At 53.6% G+C, this 12,804-nt stretch overlaps 1 long non-coding RNA gene across 2 annotated transcripts; it reads left to right on the top strand.

The window, feature by feature from the left end:
- Positions 1-2,894: 2,894 nt before the first annotated feature.
- Positions 2,895-6,133, top strand: LOC147355928 (uncharacterized). 2 transcript variants are annotated; one of them, XR_015144881.1, is made up of 2 exons: positions 2,895-3,475; positions 5,650-6,133. It is a non-coding gene; the product is annotated as an uncharacterized LOC147355928 (long non-coding RNA). The 2 variants fall into 2 exon arrangements; XR_015144880.1 differs by lacking the exon at positions 2,895-3,475 and adding an exon at positions 4,778-5,050.
- The last annotated feature ends 6,671 nt before the right edge of the window (positions 6,134-12,804 follow it).

The following is a 12,804-nucleotide window of genomic DNA, read 5'->3' as shown; positions in this document are numbered from 1 at the left end:
GGTGTTCATTGGAAGGACTGATGCTGAAGCTGTAACTCCAATACTTTGGCCACCTGATTCGGAGAGCTGACTCATTTGGAAAGACCCTGATGCTGGGAAAGATTGAGGGCAGGAGGAGAAGGGAACGACAGAGGAGGAGATGTTTGGATGGCATCACCGACTCAATGGACATGAGTTTGGGTAGACTCCGGGAGTTGGGAGGCCTGGTGTGCTGCAGTCCCTGGGGTCGCAAAGAGTCAGACACCACTGAGCGACTGAACTGATAGTGCGAATCCTGAAGGGTTTGTGTAACATTTGGGCTGAAGAGTCCTTGGGGTCATAGGCATTACTGCCAAAACAGCTTTGGGAAATGCGGTACAACCCACAGCAAGAGTCCAGGTAGTCGGAAGAGGAGGCTGCTGTTACCCAACCCGCGGTCTGCACAGGTCGCCGCGGGTCCTGGAAAGAGATTTAATTTGAAAGTAAACAGCCTGATTTCTTTTTTACCATGCTTTGGGCTGCTAGAATGTGAAGCTGCTGTGCAAATAACTGCATCATCACTGTGTTATTCACGGGGTCCTATTCATTTCTTAGAATCACCGGGGGGCCAGGCGGAGAGCACGGGGGTGGGGGGGGGGGGTGCCTCGGCCTCCCTAGCGAGCATCCTGTCCGCGCTCGGGACCCGCCGGCCGCTCGGGGGACTTGCCACCATGGACCGAGGCCACCCGTGACCCCGCCTGCGGTGGGCCGCCTGCCACTGTCCTGGTCCCCTAGAGCCAGGAAGGGAGCGCCCTCGGGGAGCGCCTGGCACAGGGCCCGTCACACGGACTCCCCAGGCTTCGTTTGCATGTGTTTGGGCCATCCGTGCCGGAATTTAAGGGCGTGACCGAACTCCACGGTCCAGACCTCCCCCTTAACCCCCATCTCTGCACGGCGGGGCTCGAGCCTGGGCGGGGGGTGGGGTGGGGGCTCGAGCCTGGGGTGCAGGCTCCACCTGGAACCCCATCACTGGAGAGCCCGCGCGCAGACACCCTGGCACCTGCCGGGGCTGCCGGCACCCCTTCACCCGCCCTGGGTACCAGAGAGGCCGCGCAGACTCGCTCCTGCTGGAGCGGGCGGGGAGGACCCGCAGCCGCGCGGCGGGCTGCTTTTCGCGGGCCAGCCCCGCGCGCCCGGCGCCGGGAGCGCAGGCAGAGTTGTCCCGGGCGCGCTCGGCCGTCAGCGCGCATGCGCGCCCGCGGGCTTCCAGGACCTTCCAGGTGAGGCCCGGGCTCCGCGGGGCCGGGGCGCGCGCTCAGGCCCCCGGCAGGCTGTGGGCGCCGCAGACCCCGCCCGGCGCGGGAGGGGCGCGGAGGCCGTGGGCGCGGCAGCCCCCGGGGCTCAGACCTGGACGCAAGCGGAAGGCGAAGGTCGTCCGCACGAGCCTCCCGGCGCGCGCGAGTGTCCGGCCCCGGGCTTCGCGCTCCTCCGGCGGCGGGGGCGGCGCTGCCGCAGTCCCCGGGCGTCGTCCTCCGCCCAGGCCCCGGCGGAGGCGCCTTCCCGGAGCCCCGCGTCCGCTTCCAGTCCCTCGGCGGGCGGCCCCGTGCCCTGCCCCGGCTCCGCAGCCCCCACGCTGCCCCGCGTTCCCCGCCCCGGGCCGCTTAGCCTTCGGTTTCTGCCCTGGCGACGACCTCGGGGTGAGGGTCCCCTCCGCGCCCGTGGCCTGGGAGCTTCCCTGAGGACGCCCCTTCCCGTGCCGTGGTCACCGCGAGCCCGGGACCCCGCGGCGTGGGGCGGAGCCGGCCCTCGGATCGGGGAAGGAGGGAAGGCGCTCTCCCGGTGGGCGGGAGGACGCGGTGCCGGCCGGGTGCGGGGTCGCTTGGCGCGCGCCGCCCGCCGCCTTCCCCGACCGCACCCCCGCCTTCCCACCCGCTTTGTGTCCGCCTGATCTCCGGGAGTTGGTGATGGACAGGGAGGCCTGGCGTGCTGCGATTCATGGGGTCGCAAAGAGTCGGACACGACTGAGCGACTGATCTGTTCTGATCTGATCTGATCCTCCGCGAACCGGAACCCCGCTAGAGAGGGGACGTGAGTTCTCCAGATGGACGCGGAAGACAAGAAACCCCAGTTCTGTCTGTTTAAATTGATTCTCCTCTAGATCTTGGTTTCTGTGCCACATATAAAAAATTATTCCAGACGCTTTACGAATGATCTGATTGTTAGAATATTGATCTTCTTCTGTTTTTAAAGTTCCTCAGAGGAAAAATAATACTTTGTTATAGAGGCCAGTGGGGAAACAGATATCCGCGTGCGGAAACTGCTGCTTCTCAAGCGCAGCAAGCAGAGGCCACGCGAGACAGGGCTCCTGCGCGGTGATGAGGTGTCCCCTCCACCGTGGCTGCAGGCAGTGGCGAGTTCTCACGTCTCTGGGCTTGGTCAGCGCGGCTCCGAGCGTTAGGACTCATCAGCACCGCGAGGGGCAACCTTGGGTGGGGATCAGAGTCTGTGCTCAGCTGTGTTGGTTTCCAGACAAAGCTGTGAACCTCTCTGCTAGAGGTTATTTGCAGTTAAAGAGAGCAGTTCATGTTCATTTTTCACCTGAGGAGAGAAGATAGAACTCTGAGTGGGCACTGAGCTCAACTGAAAACCTCTAGCACCCGAGACCGCTCGCTGGTGGGCGCAGGGTCCGCTGGGCCCCCAGGGGCTGGTGCTCACGCCCGGGACACGCTTGGTTTACACTGCCCGCTGACTTTGCAGACTCTAAGACACACAGCAGCGGCCTTGCCGAGTCCTAGGGTTGCCTCTCTACGTGTCTGAGGCTTTTTGTGAGGTCTTCTGTGACCTGTTGAATTTCACCTAGTGGCAGACGAATGGTCCTTATGCTGGGGGTGGATCCCGGGCTGGTCACTTACACTGACAAAGTGTGTGTGGCGGGTGTGACCGAGCAGCAGATGGATTCGAGTCGGGCCTCTTTGGAGAAACCAGGCATCCCCACAGAGCACACGTTTGTGTTCAGAACTGCAGCAGCGTCCGTCTCTGAGTTAATTGGGTCGATGGAGGTATCATGTCCTACGTAATCCTAGCTAAGTTCCCCAGGCTCCTTGGCGTCCTATCGCCGGGGCAGAAGTGTCTGGAAGGAACTTTAAATAAAGAAGCTCCTATGCCTGGAAGAATCGCCCTCGGTAGAAGGTGTGAATGAAAACTACGCTGTGCGACCACGGGGTCTCTCGCCCGAGAGAAGCTACTGAGGTCAGCATCGCAGCACTGATGCTTCAGTCGCTGCCGCACCCTACTGCCGGGACCCCGCGGACGGCAGCCCACCGGGCGCCTCTGTCCATGGGGTTCCCAGGCAAGGATACCGGCTGCCGTCTCCACTCCGGGGTCTTCCCGGCCCCCCAGGCAAGGATACCGGCTGCCGTCTCCACTCCGGGGGTCTTCCCGGCCCAGGGGTAGAACCACAGAACCGCTTGCACTTCAGGCAGATTCTTTACTGATTGAGACACTGGGAAAGCCTGAGGTAAGCATTATATCTTTCAAAAACTGATTTAAAGTATCACAGTAAAAATACTCTCCTGGCCTTTGCTTTTGTAACTTAACACGGCTTGACGCTCTTTCTTTTAAAGTGCCACACAGATCCCAGCATGTACTTGAGAGAGTCGCTTGCTAGCCCCCGTGGGACGGCGGTTGCTGACGCCTGTCGCCCCGTCTGGGAGCGTGTCCCCGCTGCACTCACGCTGTTCTGCGTTTTCTTGAGCCACCTCTCCCGCCGGAGGCACGCCGGACCCCCCAGGCCGGGGAGATACCAGCAACCTGGGCTGCCTGAGGAAGGGCGCCCCAGAGCTGGGTGGCAAAGTTCTCGGGCAAAATTAGAATCCAGGCAGATTCCGACAGCCTGGGATCCAAGGAGCTGACATTTAATCCGGATAAATATAGGGTCTGAGGTGTTGGTGTTAAAATAGAGAACACGTGGAGAGGTGTCCTTGGAGAGGCCCGTGAGGCACTTACAGATGTAGCTTTGACACTGTCCCGGTGAGCTAGTCCGAGAAAGGCCTCAGAGTCACTGCTCTCCACGGGCCCTCGTTTGCAGGCTCCCTCTAGCCTGGGAGGAGCCTCGCCGACGAGTGTGACCCGTGAAGTGCGTTCTGAGCCGCACGTGGTGCTGCCGGCCGGGAACACGGGCCTCTCTGCTGTTACCTGCTTCACACCTGTGTGCAGGCCCCTGGGTCCTCGGGCGGGCCTGGCGGGTGCCGGCGCGGAGGAGCGGGCCACCGGCAGCCTGGGCTTGAGCCCTCGGGCGCCTCTCTCTCTGGCACCAGCGGCGGGCGGGGTGCAGTCGCAGCCGCTCCTGCCTGTTTGCAGAGAAGGCGGGGTCTGGCCGGCTGGGAACGTCGTGTGCTGCACTCTGGTCCTCGGGCTCTCTGGCTCACTCCTGGGCCCAGGGTGCTCGGGTGATGAAACGCCGTCCGGTATCTGTGAGGCCTTCTCCCTGTTCCGTGAGTGTGTGTGTGAGCTCCCATCTGAGGAGCTGGACTCCGCAGTCGCTGGTTTCTGAGACCCTCCGGGGCTCCGGAGGTTAAGTAGACATTTCTGATGGTGTCTGGAGCCGAAATCACAGTACCGTCGTCTTAACCAAACACTGATCCCTAAACTAAGAAAAAGCGATCATTTGGAAAACCCAGGCCCCACGGCGCAGCGTCCGTCTGTCCTCACCCCTTGTACAGAGTCTGTGACTCTGTTGCAGCCCAGGTGTTCCTGCTTTTGGAGGAAGCGCTGCTCGGCCCTGACCGCTCGCTCCCGTGTTTGCGGGGCGGGTGGTGGATGGCGCCCCCTGGTGGTCACTTTGAGGACCTCGGTCTCACCTGAGGTTGATTCCCCAAGAGCTCGGGACCTTGTTTTGCCTCTCCTTTTTGTGGCTAGGTATTTTGTGCCGCAAGTGTAAAGCACGTTATTTTTAGCCTGTCCTCTGACCGGGATTCCAGCTGGATGACGTTTCCCGCTGGAGAGGGTGGGGGTGGAGGTGCTGGAGCACTGCCCCGTCCTGGACTTGCACTTGCAGCCCGACCTCTGTTTCGGCTTTGACCACGTTACTCAGGTAGAACTTGCAGGCCCCGGAGCTCCCTTATGCTCAGGGGACAGCTGAGCACCCGTCAGTCAGTTTATCAACTCGCGGTGCCCCGGGGTCCCTCTGTTCCTCTGTGGGTCACCCCCGCTCCCCGCCCCGCCAGCCCCAGCAGCTTTCTGCCCCTGCAGAGCTGCCTTTTCTGGGCGTTTCAGACAAATGCACTCGTGTAATATACACCTTTTCCATCTGGCCCCCTTCACCGAGCAGGGGCGTCTGAGGCTCAGGAGTCGGCTCCTTTCTGTTGGTGGATAGTCGTTTACAGCTGCAGCCATATCTTCTGCACTGCCCGTTTGTGGACATTTGGGCTTGCTCCAAGTGGGGGTGTTCGGAGTATTGCAGCTATGACCACTTGCTTCTCGCAAACCTTATTGTATTTTTCTTGGGTGAATTGCTGGGCCCATGGTAAAGTTGTTCCACTTTTGAAGAAACCATCAGACTGCTTTCCAAAGTGGCTGTGCCTTTTTATGTTCCCACCAGCGATGTGTGAGGGTCAGTACCTGATGTTGTCTTTTTGTTATAGCAGCTATGATGATTGTGAACTAGTACCTTATTATGGGTTTCATTTGCAGCTTTCTAACGCCCAGTGATGCTAGCTTTGCCTGGTGGCTCAGCAGTAAAGAATCTGTCTGCCAAGCAGAAGTGAATTCAATCCCTGGTCAGGAAGATCCCCTGAAGAAGGAAATGGCAACCCACTCCAGTCTTCTTACCTGGAGAATCCTATGGACAGAGGAGCCTCGTGGGCTACAGTCCACGGGTCACAAAGAGTTGGAAATGACTGAGCAGCTGAACAACAGCAAGTGATGTTGACTGTCTTTTCACATGGTTATTAGTGATGCATTCATATGTCTTCTTGGAGAAGAGTCTGTTAAACCTCTTGCCCGTTTCTTGGTTCTTGAATGTTAAGCGTTCTTTATATATTCTGGATATGAGCTGTTTATCAACCATTTGATTTACATATATTTTCTCCCAGTCTGTAGCTTGTCTTTCCATTGTCCTAATGGTATCTTTTTAAGGGCTAAAGTTTTAATTTTGATAAAATCCGTCTTATCAGTTTTTTTTCTTTTACTGGATCGTTTTTCTGGAGTCCTGTCTAAGACTTAGCCTAAGAGCACCAGCCTAATCCCAGGTCATGGGGATTTTCTGTACTTCTTTTCTCATGGTTTTGGAGTTTTAACACTTACATTTAGGTATGTGGTCCGTTTCGAGTTAAGTTTTGTGTGTGGTGCAAGGTAAGGGTGTCAGGGTTTTCTTTCTTTCCTTTTCCCCCCAAAGAGCTGCGCACAGACGCTGAGCTGCCCCAGCAGCAGTGGCTGAAAAGCCTGTCCTTCCCCACTGAGTTGCCTTGGTGCCACTGCTGGAGATGAGTTGACAGTGAGTAGGAACACTTATTTCTGGGCTTCAGTTCTATTCCTTTGATCGGTGCGCTCAGCCTTGTGCCGATGACTGACTGACTTTATAGTAAGGTTGAAATCAGATGGTGCTGGCATTCCAACTGTGTTTTTCAAAACAGTCTTTGAAACTAGATCCTTTGAATTTCCACATACATTTTAGAATTTAATTTGTCACCTTTATGAAGAGCCTACTGGGAGACTGATATGGACTGAGCTGAAATTGTCAATCCGGTTAGCGAGCACCGTCGTCTTGGCGATACTGAGTTTCTGGACACGCAACACAGAGCGTCTTTCTATTTATTTTCTGTGCTGTCTTGCAGTTTCAGTGTACAAATCCCGAAGTTCTTTTGTTAAATTTGCTTTTCATTATCTTCTTACATTATTTTGTCCTGGATTGTTTTATTAATTTCATGTTAGATTGTTTGTTGCTAGTGTATTGAAATATAATCTGTACATGTTTATTTGTATTCTGTGAACTTGCTAAACGCATTTATTAGTTCTCAGAGCATTTAGTGGATTTCTTTCGAGTTTTGATACACGGTCTCATGGTTGGCTGCATGTAGACAGTTTTACATGCGGTTTCTAATCTGGATTCGGTGCAGTTTGTATGTTTGTTTCAAGACTGCATCAACTGGAAAACCTAGTACAGTGTTGAATGGATATGGCGAGAACAAGAACGCACATCCTTGACTTGTTTCTGATCTTCGGGGAAGGATGTAATCTTCAGCATCATTTGGGTAGATGAGCTCTTTATTTGGCCGAGGAAGTTCCCATATATTTTGTTTAGAGTTTTTATCATGAAAAAGTGTCGGGTTTTGTCACTTTCTTTTCCTGCATTTGTTGAGATGGTCACATGGTTTTTGTCCTTTGTTACTGTAATGTTTCTGTGAAATGATTTTTTAAATTATTTATTATTTATTTTTGGCTGCCTCAGGCTGTAGTTTCGGCTCAGGCTCAGGAGTTGTGGTGGGCTGGATTAGCTGCGGCACGTGGGATCTTGGTTCCCCAACCAGGGGTCAGACCCATGTCCCCTGCATTAGAAGGCAGACGCACGACCCCTGGACTCCCAGGCAAGTCCCGTGAGCTGATGTTTGGTGTTGAGCAAACTTGCATTCCCGTGCTGAATCCCTCCTGGTCCTGATCGTTGTTTTATGTGTTGCTGGACTTGACTCAGTAATAGTTAAGGGATATTATCAGTCTGTATTTATGGTAGTTGGTTTGTAGTTTCTTTTCTTGTGATGTCTTTGTCTGACTTTATAATTAGGTTAGTATTGGCATTACAGAATGACATAGGAAGTGGTTCCTCCTATTCTCGGAAAATGTTTGTGCAAGATTTGTTATTTGTAACTGAATACACAACTTCTTGGATTATCTGGCAGGACCCTACAGTGGAAACCTTCTGAGCATGGGCTTGTCCTTGTGCTGGGTTGGCCAAAAAGTTCAGACACATTTTTCGTATTCACCAACAACCTTATTGAACAGTGTATTCAACATTTTGTTTCACTACCTTCTGCCATTTTTCAGGCCGCTTCGTAATTCCATCTTTCCAAAACTTTTTAATTTTTTGAGCAAAGAACTGTTCCCCATGCCTTTGACAGTCCTTTCACAGGGAATTGAAATTTTTTCCATTAATAGAGTTTTGTAGGGACTTCCTGGCTGTTTAGTGGCTAATACTCCGCGCTCACAGTGTCGGGGGACTGGGTTCGATCCCTGGTCAGGGAACTAGACCACACATGCCCCAACTAAAGATCCCACGTGCTGCACCTAAGACCTGGGACTGTCAAATACAGAAAGAAAGAAAGATGTTTTAAAATTTTTTTAAAGAGAGAATTTTGGAAAGACCAAAATAAGTGGAATTCCATATGTGCTATGTCTGGTAAATATGGAGGATGAATCCGAACTTCCTGCCGAGCTGTAACAGTTTTTGCCTGGTCATCGGAGAAACATGCAGTCCTGGGTTTTCCTGATGGAAAATTATGTGTTTTCGGTTGACTGATTCTGGACGCTTTTATTCAGTGTTCAGCGATCTGACTGGGAGCAGTACTTGTTGGAATTAATCACTTGGTTTTCCAGAAAGAGCTCATAAGAGAGGACTCCCTTCCACTCCCACCATATACCCAACATCGCCTTCGTCCCTGGTGGCTCGGTGGTGAAGAACCCACCTGCCAAGCAGGAGACGCAGATTCAATCCCTGGGCCAGGAAGATCCCCTGGAGTAAGAAGGGGCCCCTACTCGAGGACTCTTTGCAAGCCACTTGGACATGTTGGATCAGTCACAGAACCTTCCCCTACACTGCACAAATCTTTTGTGTGTGTTTCAGTTATATTTTTACCTTTCTTGAAATAATAGAGCACAATATGCGGAAAATGTAGTTTTTTCTTCCAGCTTCAATATTAAAATAGCTATACAAAAATTCACCAATTGCAATGTTGTTTTTTTTTTTTTAATGAAGCTGGTATGACAGCTATCATGGTACAATATAACACAATTGTCTCAAATGAAATTAAAGATAAGCATTACTAGAGACATCTTACTGGGAAACCAAACGAACTTTTTGGCCAACCCAGTAAAAAACTTTTTAAATTAAAAAATAAAAATTTAAAAAGAGAAAAAGGGGAGGTCAGTATATACTTGATTTGGTAAAGGGTATATGCAACCAAGCACCCAGCAGGGCAGAAGGTCACTGCTATTCAGGAGAACACGTTATCTTAGTTAATGGTGTGTTAGTGCTTTTCTAATTATAGGGTTATAACTATTCAGCTGAAGCTGAAACTCCAATACTTTGGCCACCTGATGTGAAGAACTGACTCATTGGAAAAGACCCTGGGCAAGGCTGAAGGCAGGAGGAGAAGGGGACGACAGAGGATGAGATGGTTGGATGGCATCACTGACTCGATGGACGTGAGTTTGAGCAGGAGTTGGTGATGGACAGGGAGCCCTGGCGTGCTGCAGTCCATGGGGTCGCAAAGAGTTGGACACAACTGAGCAACTGAACTGAACTGAAATTATAGGAATGGGCTTCCCTGGTGGCTCAGTGGTAGAGAATCCGCCTGCTGAACAGGAGAGACAGGTTCGATCCATGGGGTCAGGAAGATCCTCTGGGGAAGTACATGGCACCCACTCCAGTCTTCTTACCTGGAGAATTCCATGAACAGAGGTGCCTGGCAGGCTACAGTCCATGGAACTGCAGAGTCAGACGTGATTTAACAACTGGAACAGCAACAAGCATGAGACAAGGTGATGAACATTCATAAAACTTTTCTGAAAATGTCTAAGTTTCTTGGGGGCCGGTTCTGCCAGTTTTCCCAGGGCACAAAGTGCCTTGTCCACATACTTGCCCTGAATTCCATTCAGGCATGCCAGCTACTTGGGTAGCTGACTCGATTCTTGGGTGATAACTCGATCTTGGGTGATGACTTGATTCTTGGGTGATGACTTGATTCTTGTGTAGCAGACTGGCTGGTGGGCGGCGTTCTCTGCGTGACAGCCCTTCCCTTCAGTCTTAATTTTGAGCACGGTTTGGGAGGTGTTTCGTGACCATTTTGTCCCGTGGTGCAGTGAATGCTCATTCCCAGGTAGGGGGCGAGGGTTTCCTTGACAGGCCACTCGAGCTGCTGTCCCTGGACAGGGCCCTGTAACCAGCGGTTGCCCAGGGCAACGAGAGAAGCCATGCAACGAGAAGCCGTGCGCCGCAACTGGAGAAGGCCTGCGCACAGCAGCAGAGACCGCACGGCAGGAAGATGGCCAGCAGCAGAAGCCGGTGACACGGGCAGAGATGCCTGTAGGGACGGTGACGCGGTCACGAGTATTTAGGCTGAGAATTCCGTTCGGTGTCCCCCGGCGTCTCCCCAGGTCATCTGAGCAGTCTTGAAGGGAGATGCTCTGTTGACTTCGTCCCTGAAGCCCACCAAAGACACGTGCACGTCCACAGCCCGCAGGGCCATCGCAGCCCGTCCATCGTAGCCCGTACAGGACTGAGAAAGCAGTGTTGTCTCCCGAGCGGCTCCATCTGGCGCCAGGAGAGTAAAGTGGATCTTTACGGCTGAGCAGGTAATTCTGCTTCCGGGCGTCTGGATGGTGCATCAGCCAGAAGCACAGGGCACAGCTGGGGAGTGGGTGCGATTGCCCAGCGGGCAGCTGCGCTGGGGGACCCCGGGACAGGGTGGGTCCTGGCACAGGCCTCGGCCTGCAGGTGCCAGCCCTGGCCTGAACAGCTTCACCCACAGAGCTGTTGCTGTCCACAGGGAACAGGCCGGGGCGGAGGCGGTGGTCTGAAAGGGAGGGGCTCGTGTCCCTTCTTTCTCACCCTCAGCCCCTGCCCCGGCCTGGCACAGGCCCAGAGGGTGGCGGCCCCTGGAAGCGGGACCCCCTTCTCTCGGTCCAGCCAGATCCACTGTCCCCCAGGCTCACCCCCGTCTCCCCCGCGGCCTCCCTGAGCCCCGCGTCGTGGCTCGGGTCCTCCTCCTCTGGTTTCTCCCGGGCGTGTCAGGATGGCACCTGCCCATGCGACGTCCTGCCGAGCACAGGCTGGCCCCTCGTGCCCCGCTTGCCTTCCTCCAGTTCTCCCGACTGTCTCCTGTCCCCAGCGTGACCTTGGACGGCTCAGGCCTTTGCCACAGTCGACTGTCTTGCGGTCACGGGGTCCTGTCTGCTGCCTGCCTTGGCAGCCCGAGTGGGTCCAGGAGAGCAGAGCTTGGGGAGGGGCCTGGGCAGGGTGGAGGGTCCCCCTGGAGCCCAGAGCGGGGCGGGACCGGCTGTCTCCAGGGGGCTTGGCGCAGCATCTTGCTGCTCTTGCTGGGCAGTGGGTCAGAGAGCAGCTGAGCGTCCAACAGAGACCCCCACGCTGTCAGGCACAGGGTCATCCGCCCGTCAGCCCGTGGACCTCGGGCTCACTCAGCCGGGTAGTTTGGGGGCTCACTGCCCTTCCCGCCCTCCTCTGTGGCCTCACCCCCAGCCTCGCTGCACCATCCCTCCTCACTTTAAAGTCATTGTCAGAATGGTTGTTCGGTTGCTCACTTGTGTCCAACTCTTTACCACCCCATGGATTGCGGCATGCCAGGCTTCCCTGTCCTTCACCATCGCCGTCAGTTTACTCAAACTCACGTCCATCGGTGATGGCATCCAACCATCTCATCCTCTGTTGTCCCCTTCTCCTCCCGCCCTTAATCTTTCCCAGCATCAGGGTCTTTTCCCGTAAGTCAGTTCTTCGAATCAGGTGGCCAAAGTATTAGAGTTTCAGCTTCAGCATCAGTCCTTCCAGTGAACACCCAGGACTGATCTCCTTTAGAATGGACTGGTTTGATCTCCTTGCAGTCCGGGAGACTCTCAAGAGTCTTCTCCAACACCACAGTTCAAAAGCATCAATTCTTCAGCGGTCAGGTTTTCTTACTGTCCAACTCTCACATCTGTACGTGACCACTGGAAAAAACATAGCTTTTGACTTGCATGGACCTTTGTCAGCAACGTGATGTCTCTGAATTTTAGTATGCCATCTAGGCTTGTCATAGCTTTCCTTCCAAGGAGCAAGTGTCATTTAATTTCACGGCTGCAGTCACCATCCACAGTGAATTTGTCCAAGAAAATAAAATCTGTCACTGCTTCCACTTTTTCCACTTATATTTGCTATGAAATGATGGGACCGGATGCCATGATTTTAGTTTTTTGAATGTTGAGTTTGAAACCAGCTTTTTCACTCTCCTCTTTCATGCTCATCAAGAGGCTCTTTAGTTCCTCTTCACTTTCTGCCATTACAGTGATATCATCTGCAAATCTGAGGTTACTGATATTTCTCCCGGCAATCTTGATTCCAGCTTGTGCTTCTTCCAGCCCAGCGTTTCTCATGATGTACTCTGCATAGAAGTTAAATAAGCAGGGTGACAATATACAGCCTTGACGAACTCCTTTTCCTATTTGGAACCAGTCTGTTGTTCCATGTCCAGTTCTAACTGTTGCTTCCTGAGCTGCATACAGGTTTCTCAAGAGGCAGGTCAGGTGCTCTGTATTCCCATCTCTTGAAGAATTTTCCACAGTTTGTTGTTTGTTGTGATCCAGTCAGAGGTTTTCGCATAGTCAGTGAAGCAGAAGTAGATGTTTTTCTGCAATTCTCTCGCCTTTTCCATGATCCAGCCAACGTTGGCAATTTGATCTGCCTTTTCTAAACCCAGCTTGTACATGTGGAAGTTCTTGGTTCGTGTAGTATTAAAGCCTGGCTTGGAGAATTTTGAGCATTACTTTACTAGCGTGTGAGATGAGTGCAGTTGTGCGGTAGTCTGAGCATTCTTTGGCGTTGCCCCTCTTTGGGACTGGAATGAAAACTGACCTTTTCCAGTTCTG

Source organism: Bos grunniens, chromosome 17 (assembly GCF_055505025.1).
Source record: "Bos grunniens cultivar Pamir isolate PY7600 chromosome 17, Bosgru_T2T1.0, whole genome shotgun sequence".
In the NCBI taxonomy this organism is placed as follows: Eukaryota; Metazoa; Chordata; class Mammalia; order Artiodactyla; family Bovidae; genus Bos; species Bos grunniens.
The sequence above is the reverse complement of the archived record's forward strand: the minus strand, read 5'-3'. Positions and strand labels throughout refer to the sequence as shown.